At 40.5% G+C, this 6,899-nt stretch overlaps 1 long non-coding RNA gene across 1 annotated transcript; it reads right to left on the bottom strand.

Annotated features, from left to right (window-relative positions):
* Positions 1 to 505: 505 nt before the first annotated feature.
* LOC125755653 (uncharacterized) lies at positions 506 to 6,537 on the bottom strand. Its single transcript, XR_007412652.1, has 3 exons — positions 3,492 to 6,537; positions 3,229 to 3,384; positions 506 to 2,591 (listed from the first exon to the last, which is right to left on the bottom strand). It is a non-coding gene; the product is annotated as an uncharacterized LOC125755653 (long non-coding RNA).
* Positions 6,538 to 6,899: the final 362 nt, after the last annotated feature.

The following is a 6,899-nucleotide window of genomic DNA, read 5'->3' as shown; positions in this document are numbered from 1 at the left end:
CTGTCTCTGTCTCTGTCTCTGTCATGAATAAATAAAAGCTTTTTAAAAAAAAAAAAAAAAAAAGAGACCTCCAGTCCTCTATCACACCACTCTATTTTATTTTCTTCATAACACTTGTCACCACTCTGAAATTATTGTGCCTTTTTGTTTACTCATTTAGTAGCAGATCCCCACCCCCACTAGAACTTAAGGTTCACAGGGGCTTTGTCTGTTTTGTTCTCTGCTTTAATGCCAGCACCTACAACAGGGTGTGGCTCAATGTGGCTCAGAGTAAACACATGCATCTACTTATTGGATGAATACATAGATACAAAAGTCTAGCTAGGAGGCAGATGTGTAAACCATTACCTATAGGGCAGCCTGGGTGGCTCAGCTGTTTAGCGCCACCTTCAGCCAAGGGCGTGATCCTGGAGACCTGCTTCTCCCTCTGCCTCTCTTTGCCTCTGTCTGTGTCTCTCATGAATAAATAAATAAAATCTTCAACAACAACAATTACCTCTAAACTAATATGCTAAGGGCTTTAGGAGCTGTATTCTGAATTGTACTGTATAGGGAATTCTGGACTACATCATTCTAAGATAGGGCAACAAAATACCTTGCTTTACTGAAAACCTGCAAGATGTAGAATTTTTTGAGGCAAGGATGACCTGGCTGGGACTGGCTGTATTTCTCTAGACCTCATCTCAGGAGGCAGTGCATTCTGTTTCTATGTGCTAAACCATCTTTACAAGAAAGGTTGCTTGGAAGTAGGAAACATGTATATGTGGAAAATCCTTTTACAACCAAAGTTAATAGATTCCTTAAGGTGTCCCCAGAGCTGGGATAATTTAGGATTGGGCTGGATCTGCTAGAATAATGGAGTGGAGAAGTCTCTTAGTGCCTGCTCTAGGCAGGCCTCTGGGAAGAAATATAAGGTACTTTTTGTTCCTTATCTCTGAGATAAGATATACTATGTACAAGTACTAAAGACTATATTTTCCTTTTGCCATCATGTGTGATTTTATGGATGATTAAGATATTATTATGGTCTTTATTGATGGAAACTAGTTTGATACACTGTCTTTCCTATGCCTGTAAGTCACATTAAATATTCCAGAAGTAGGTGGAGCTGATAACCTGATACATCAGGCCTGGCAGAGATGGATTATTCTTGAGTTTCAAATGGGTGTCACTGCCTTTCAAATGAACTACGAACAAGATATGACCTTCAGATTTAACATAGGAACTAAGTGGAATAGTTCTAAAGTTGTTCTGTCCAATATGATAGCCACTAATTACATGTGGCTACTTAGGTTTATTAGAAAACAAAATTTAACCAAGTAAATGTTGAAGATCTAATTGTCTTTATTAAACAATTCATGAATCAGGAAGCATCTTATCTAGCAAATAGAGGGGAATGCCAGGAGATTTACAAAATGGAAGGCTTTTATAGAAAGAGGGTGAGCAACAAAGCTATTAGCAAAAGAATTGTTCAGGCCACTTTGCCTTAGTGGGGAAAGCAAGGGGTCTCATCCTCCTTTAGGGCAGGGAGAGGGCCCATGTGTTAAGACTCATTCGCACTGATGGGAAAATTCTTGCTTAACCCATTAAGACTACGTTTCTGGGGAAGGTTGAAGCTGCAATTAGAATAGTTATTAAGGCTTGGGTTTGGAAACTCGGCCTAAGTGAAGCCATTTTGGGCCTGTGGGTTTTTAAAAACAGATTTAAATTAATAAAAATAAAAAAGTTTCTTGTTACAACTGGCTATATTTGAAGTGCTCAATTGTCACGTGTATTTAGTGGCTGCCATACTAGACAGCACAGGGACATTTGGATCATCACAGAAAATTCTATTGGATGATGTTGCTTGGGCAGTGATGAGTTCAGTCCTGTGTTGTGGAGTGTCCTGCCCTTGCAAAGGACAATATGGTAGACTCTTGGGTGCTAGGGAGGAAGACTGGGGTGTTCTCTTTTGGGACTCCCAAAGATTATGTCAGGGAGAAAGAATTTCCTCTGACCTAGCTCGACAAAGAATCAAATTGACATGACAAATTAACAGGAGAAAATCAAGTCTAGGTTGTCACCTGTGCTTCTGCCAACTGGCTACAAATTGGAGGCCTCCATGACCCCTCCTCAGGTTCAGTAATTTGCTAGAATAGCTGACAGAACCCAGGAAAACAGTTTACTATATTACTGGTGTTAAAAAGAGACACAAGGTCTAAAACGGAGGCACTTTTGCTAAAACTCTACCAAGACTTAATACCTCACCTTACTGCAGTTGCTGCCTTTGGAACTTCATGGTCAGCACTCGTGAGGTAATCTGCCTAAGACCCGAGGACTTCACTTATAAGAAGGTAGTCTTACCTGAAATAATCCTCTTCCAGCTTCCTGTCCTACTCTCCACCTGCCTAAAAAACCTTCCATCTTGGTATCGCTCCTTGGAGCTCACTTGTTTGCTAGGGCTTATGTTCCCTGATTCAAAAATTATTGTATAAAGCCAAGTAACTCTTAAGTTTACTCAATTGAACGGTGCCCGGCTGGCTCAGTCAGTGGAGTATGTGAGTCTTGATCTCAGAGTTGTGAGTTTAAGCCCCATGTTGGGCAGAGTTTACCTAAAAAAAAAATATATATATATATATATATATATATATATATATATATATATATATTTTATATTTACTCAGTTGAATTTTTAACACTGATTTTTATAAAAGGATACAACTCAGGCACAGCAATATGGAAGAGATGCATAGAGCAAGGTATGGGGAAGGGGCACAGAGCTTCCATGTCCTCCCCATTTGTACCACCCTCCCAGCACTTGGATGTACTTAGGCAACCCATAAATTCTCCAAACTCCTCTGGTTAGGGTTTTGTTGTTGTTGTTGTTGTTTTTATATTTGCTTTTTATTTTTTATTTTTTTATATTTGCTTTTTAAATAGAAACTTCATTACATAGGCATGATTGATTAAATATTTGTCCACTGGTGATTGAACTCAATCTGCACCTCCTTTTTCCCCTTGGGGTGGTGCTTAAAGTTCCTACCCTGGAATCACAGTTGTTTCCTAGGCAACCAGTCCCTACCTTTAATGGCTTTCCAAAAGTCACTTTATTAACTTAAATTCAAATGTGGTTGAAAAGGGCTTGTTACAAATAACAAGACACTCCTTTTATCTTTATTGCTCTGGAGGTATTTCAGTAACTTGGGTCAAAACCAAATATTGTAACAAAAGATACTCCTTGTGGGATACCTGGGTGGCTCAGTGGTTGAGCGTATGCCTTCGGTTCAGGTGTGGTCCTGGGGTCCTGGGATCGAGTCTTACATTGGGCTCCCACAGGGAGCCTGCTTCTCCCTCTGCTTGTGTCTCTACCTCTCTTTTTTTCTTTCATGAATAAATAAATAAAATCTAAAAAAAAAGAATACTCCTTGTAATGAAGGATAGTTGGAAGAAAGGCAGGAGCAATACCCCCACCACCACCACCCAAGAGGAAACCACCCTTAAAAGGATTTTACCTGGGGATCCCTGGGTGGCTCAGCGGTTTAGCGTCTGCCTTTGGTCCAGGGCACGATCCTGGAGTCCCGGGATCGAGTCCCACGTCAGGCTCCCAGCATGGGCCTGCTTCTCCCTCCTCCTGTGTCTCTGCCTCTCTCTCTCTCTCTATGTCTATCATAAATAAATAAATCTTTAAAAAAAAAAAAAAGGATTTTACCTTACTCTGGAATGAGCCCTCCACCCTTTCCCATGTGATAGGTAGATGACAAAAGCCTGATTGGATGACAGGTACAGAGTGGTTACTCAGATTAAAACAGCCCACCAGGGCAGCCCGGGTAGCTCAGAGGTTTAGTGCTGCCTTCAGCCCAGGGCCTGATCCTGGAGACCTGGGATCGAGTCCCACGTCAGGCTCCCTGCATGGAGCCTGCTTCTCCCTCGGCCTGCATCTCTGCCTCTCTCTTGCTCATGAATAAATAAGCAAAATCTTTAAAAACAACAACAACAACAACAACAAAAAACAGCCCACCAATAAGCCCATAAAAACCTTTAGATTTAAATATTTTATTTATTTATTCATGAGACACACAGAGAGAGGAAGAGACAAATGCAGAGGGAGAACCAGGCTCCATGCAGGGAGACTGATGTGGGACTCGGACCTGATCCTAGGACCTGAGCCAAAGGCAGACGTTCAACCACCGAGCCACCCACGTGTCCGATGTTGAGTGTTGAATGGCAGAACATGCCACCCCAAAATATGCCACTGTAGCATAAGGATTATTTTGAACTGAAGGTAATTGAGAAGCAGCAGATAAAAGCAGCAGGAAAAGCCCTCTACCCTCCCCCTATTTACCTAAAAGCAGGACATTACTTTGTATATGTGTCCCCGCTCCCCCTTATAAGGGATGAACAGAAGAACTCTAGATCCTTAACAACCCAGAGAGGGCACCAGAGGAATCTACAAAACAAACTTTACTAACTAAACCTTGTTTTTATTAATCCTCTTATACATTTTTACCTTCCCACAACTTGCTGCCCTAGAAACTCAAAAGTCCTTTTTCCTTGTCTTGTCACTTCTCCAAAGGGTATTCCTTTTTTGGTAAAGTGCCGTTGTTACACAAACAAGACTGACAGGCCCTAAATGGAGTCACTTATGTTAGGCCCCACATCATCAAACCTTACAGTTTTGGCTTTCCCATAAATGGAATCAATCAGGAATTGCCTAAAGGAAAATGACCTTAATATCACCAGTCTGCTTTTTGTTTAGTGTTTTCCTAGTTCCTGCTCCCATCTGCCTAAAAAGTCTTTCATTTTGTGTAGCTTCTTGGAGCTCCTTTCTTTTAGACTGACTATGCCTGATTCATGAATCATTAAATAAAGCCAGTAATGTCTTTAAAATGTACTCAGTTGAGGGGCACCTGCGTGGCCAGTTGGTTAAGCATCTGCCTTCGGCTCGGTTCATGGTTCCAAGGTCCTAGCATTGAACCCTGCATCAGGCTTCTTGCTCAGCAGGGAGCCTGCTTCTCCCTCTGCCTCTGCTCTCTCTCTTTCCGTCAAATAAAAAATAGAATAAAATATACTCAGTTGAATTTTGTTTCTTAACATGATATAAGCCCAAGTTCTAACCACTCCTTTGAGTTATTAATAATTGAGTACACCCATGTGTCTATGTGATGCATATGTTAATAAACTTGTTTGTTTTCACTTGCTAATCTGTCTTTTTCAGTCTAATTTACAGGGCCAATAAAACTAAGATGGTTAGAGGGAAATTTTTCCTCTCCAACATTGTTTTTGTAATAAAACTCCTGAAGTCTCTTCTGACTTCAGCTTCAATTTATAAATTTGTTTTGCCCCCTGAGAGCCATCTGAGTTGGTCTTTCAGTGCCATCTCTTACATCCCAAAATATTTGGAGCTCTGTGGTTTGCCCAACTTTTAGTCAGAGAAATAGAGGAAGCATAGTTAATTACCAGTATTAATTGTTAAGAGTAAATGTTTACTGAACATTTACTGTGTGTCAAATACTATGTTAAGTGCTTAATGTTAACATCTCATTTAATTCTCACCACTGTTTAAAAAATTCAACCAAGTAAATTTTGAAGACCTAATTGGCATTTAAAAAAAAAAAGATTCATGGGGTACCTGGGTGGCTCAGTGGTTGGGTGTCTGCCTTTAGCTCAGGTCATGATCCTGGGGACCTGGGATCAAGTCCTGAATTGGGCTCCCTGCTCAGCAGGTAGTCTGCTGCCTGCTTCTCCCTCTGTTTGTGTCTCTGCCTCTCTCTGTATCTCTCATGAATAAATAAAAATAAAATAAAATAAAATTCATTAATTGGGCAGTGTTTCATCTAGCAAATAAAGAACTCTGAGGAGTTTTGCAAAATGGAAGATTTTTATAGATATGAGGGTAGGGTAAGAAAGTTATTAGCTAAAGGAAAGGATTATTCAGACCATTTTTCCATAGTGAGGAAGGCAAAGGGTCTCATTTTCCTCAGGTGTATGGAGAAGGACCCTGTGGCCAACTCATTGGTGACATATTCCTAACTGGTTAAGACTACATTTCTGGGAGAGGTTGAAACTGCAATTAGATTATGTGGTTTGCTCTCCCTCTTCGCCGATGACATGATACTCTACATAGAAAACCCAAAAGCCTCCACCCCAAGATTGCTAGAACTCATACAGCAATTTGGTAGCGTGGCAGGATACAAAATCAATGCCCAGAAATCAGTGGCATTTCTATACACTAACAATGAGACTGAAGAAAGAGAAATTAAGGAGTCAATCCCATTTACAATTGCACCCAAAAGCATAAGATACCTAGGAATAAACCTAACCAAAGAGGTAAAGGATCTATACCCTAAAAACTACAGAACACTTCTGAAAGAAATTGAGGAAGACACAAAGAGATGGAAAACTATTCCATGCTCATGGATTGGCAGAATTAATATTGTGAAAATGTCAATGTTACCCAGAGCAACTTACACGTTTAATGCAATCCCTATCAAAATACCATGGACTTTCTTCAGAGAGTTAGAACAAATTATTTTAAGATTTGTGTGGAATCAGAAAAGACCCCGAATAGCCAGGGGAATTTTAAAAAAGAAAACCATAGCTGGGGGCATCACAATGCCAGATTTCAGGTTGTACTACAAAGCTGTGGTCATCAAGACAGTGTGGTACTGGCACAAAAACGGACACATAGATCAATGGAACAGAATAGAGAACCCAGAAGTGGACCCTGAACTTTATGGTCAACTAATATTCGATAAAGGAGGAAAGACTATCCACTGGAAGAAAGACAGTCTCTTCAATAAATGGTGCTGGGAAAATTGGACATCCACATGCAGAAGAATGAAACTAGACCATCTCTTGCACCATACACAAAGATGAGCTCAAAATGGATGAAAGATCTAAATGTGAGACAAGAGTCCATC

This window comes from Canis lupus, chromosome 8 (genome assembly GCF_003254725.2).
Source record: "Canis lupus dingo isolate Sandy chromosome 8, ASM325472v2, whole genome shotgun sequence".
Classification (NCBI taxonomy): domain Eukaryota; kingdom Metazoa; phylum Chordata; class Mammalia; order Carnivora; family Canidae; genus Canis; species Canis lupus.
This window is presented reverse-complemented; position numbering and strand designations above follow the sequence as displayed.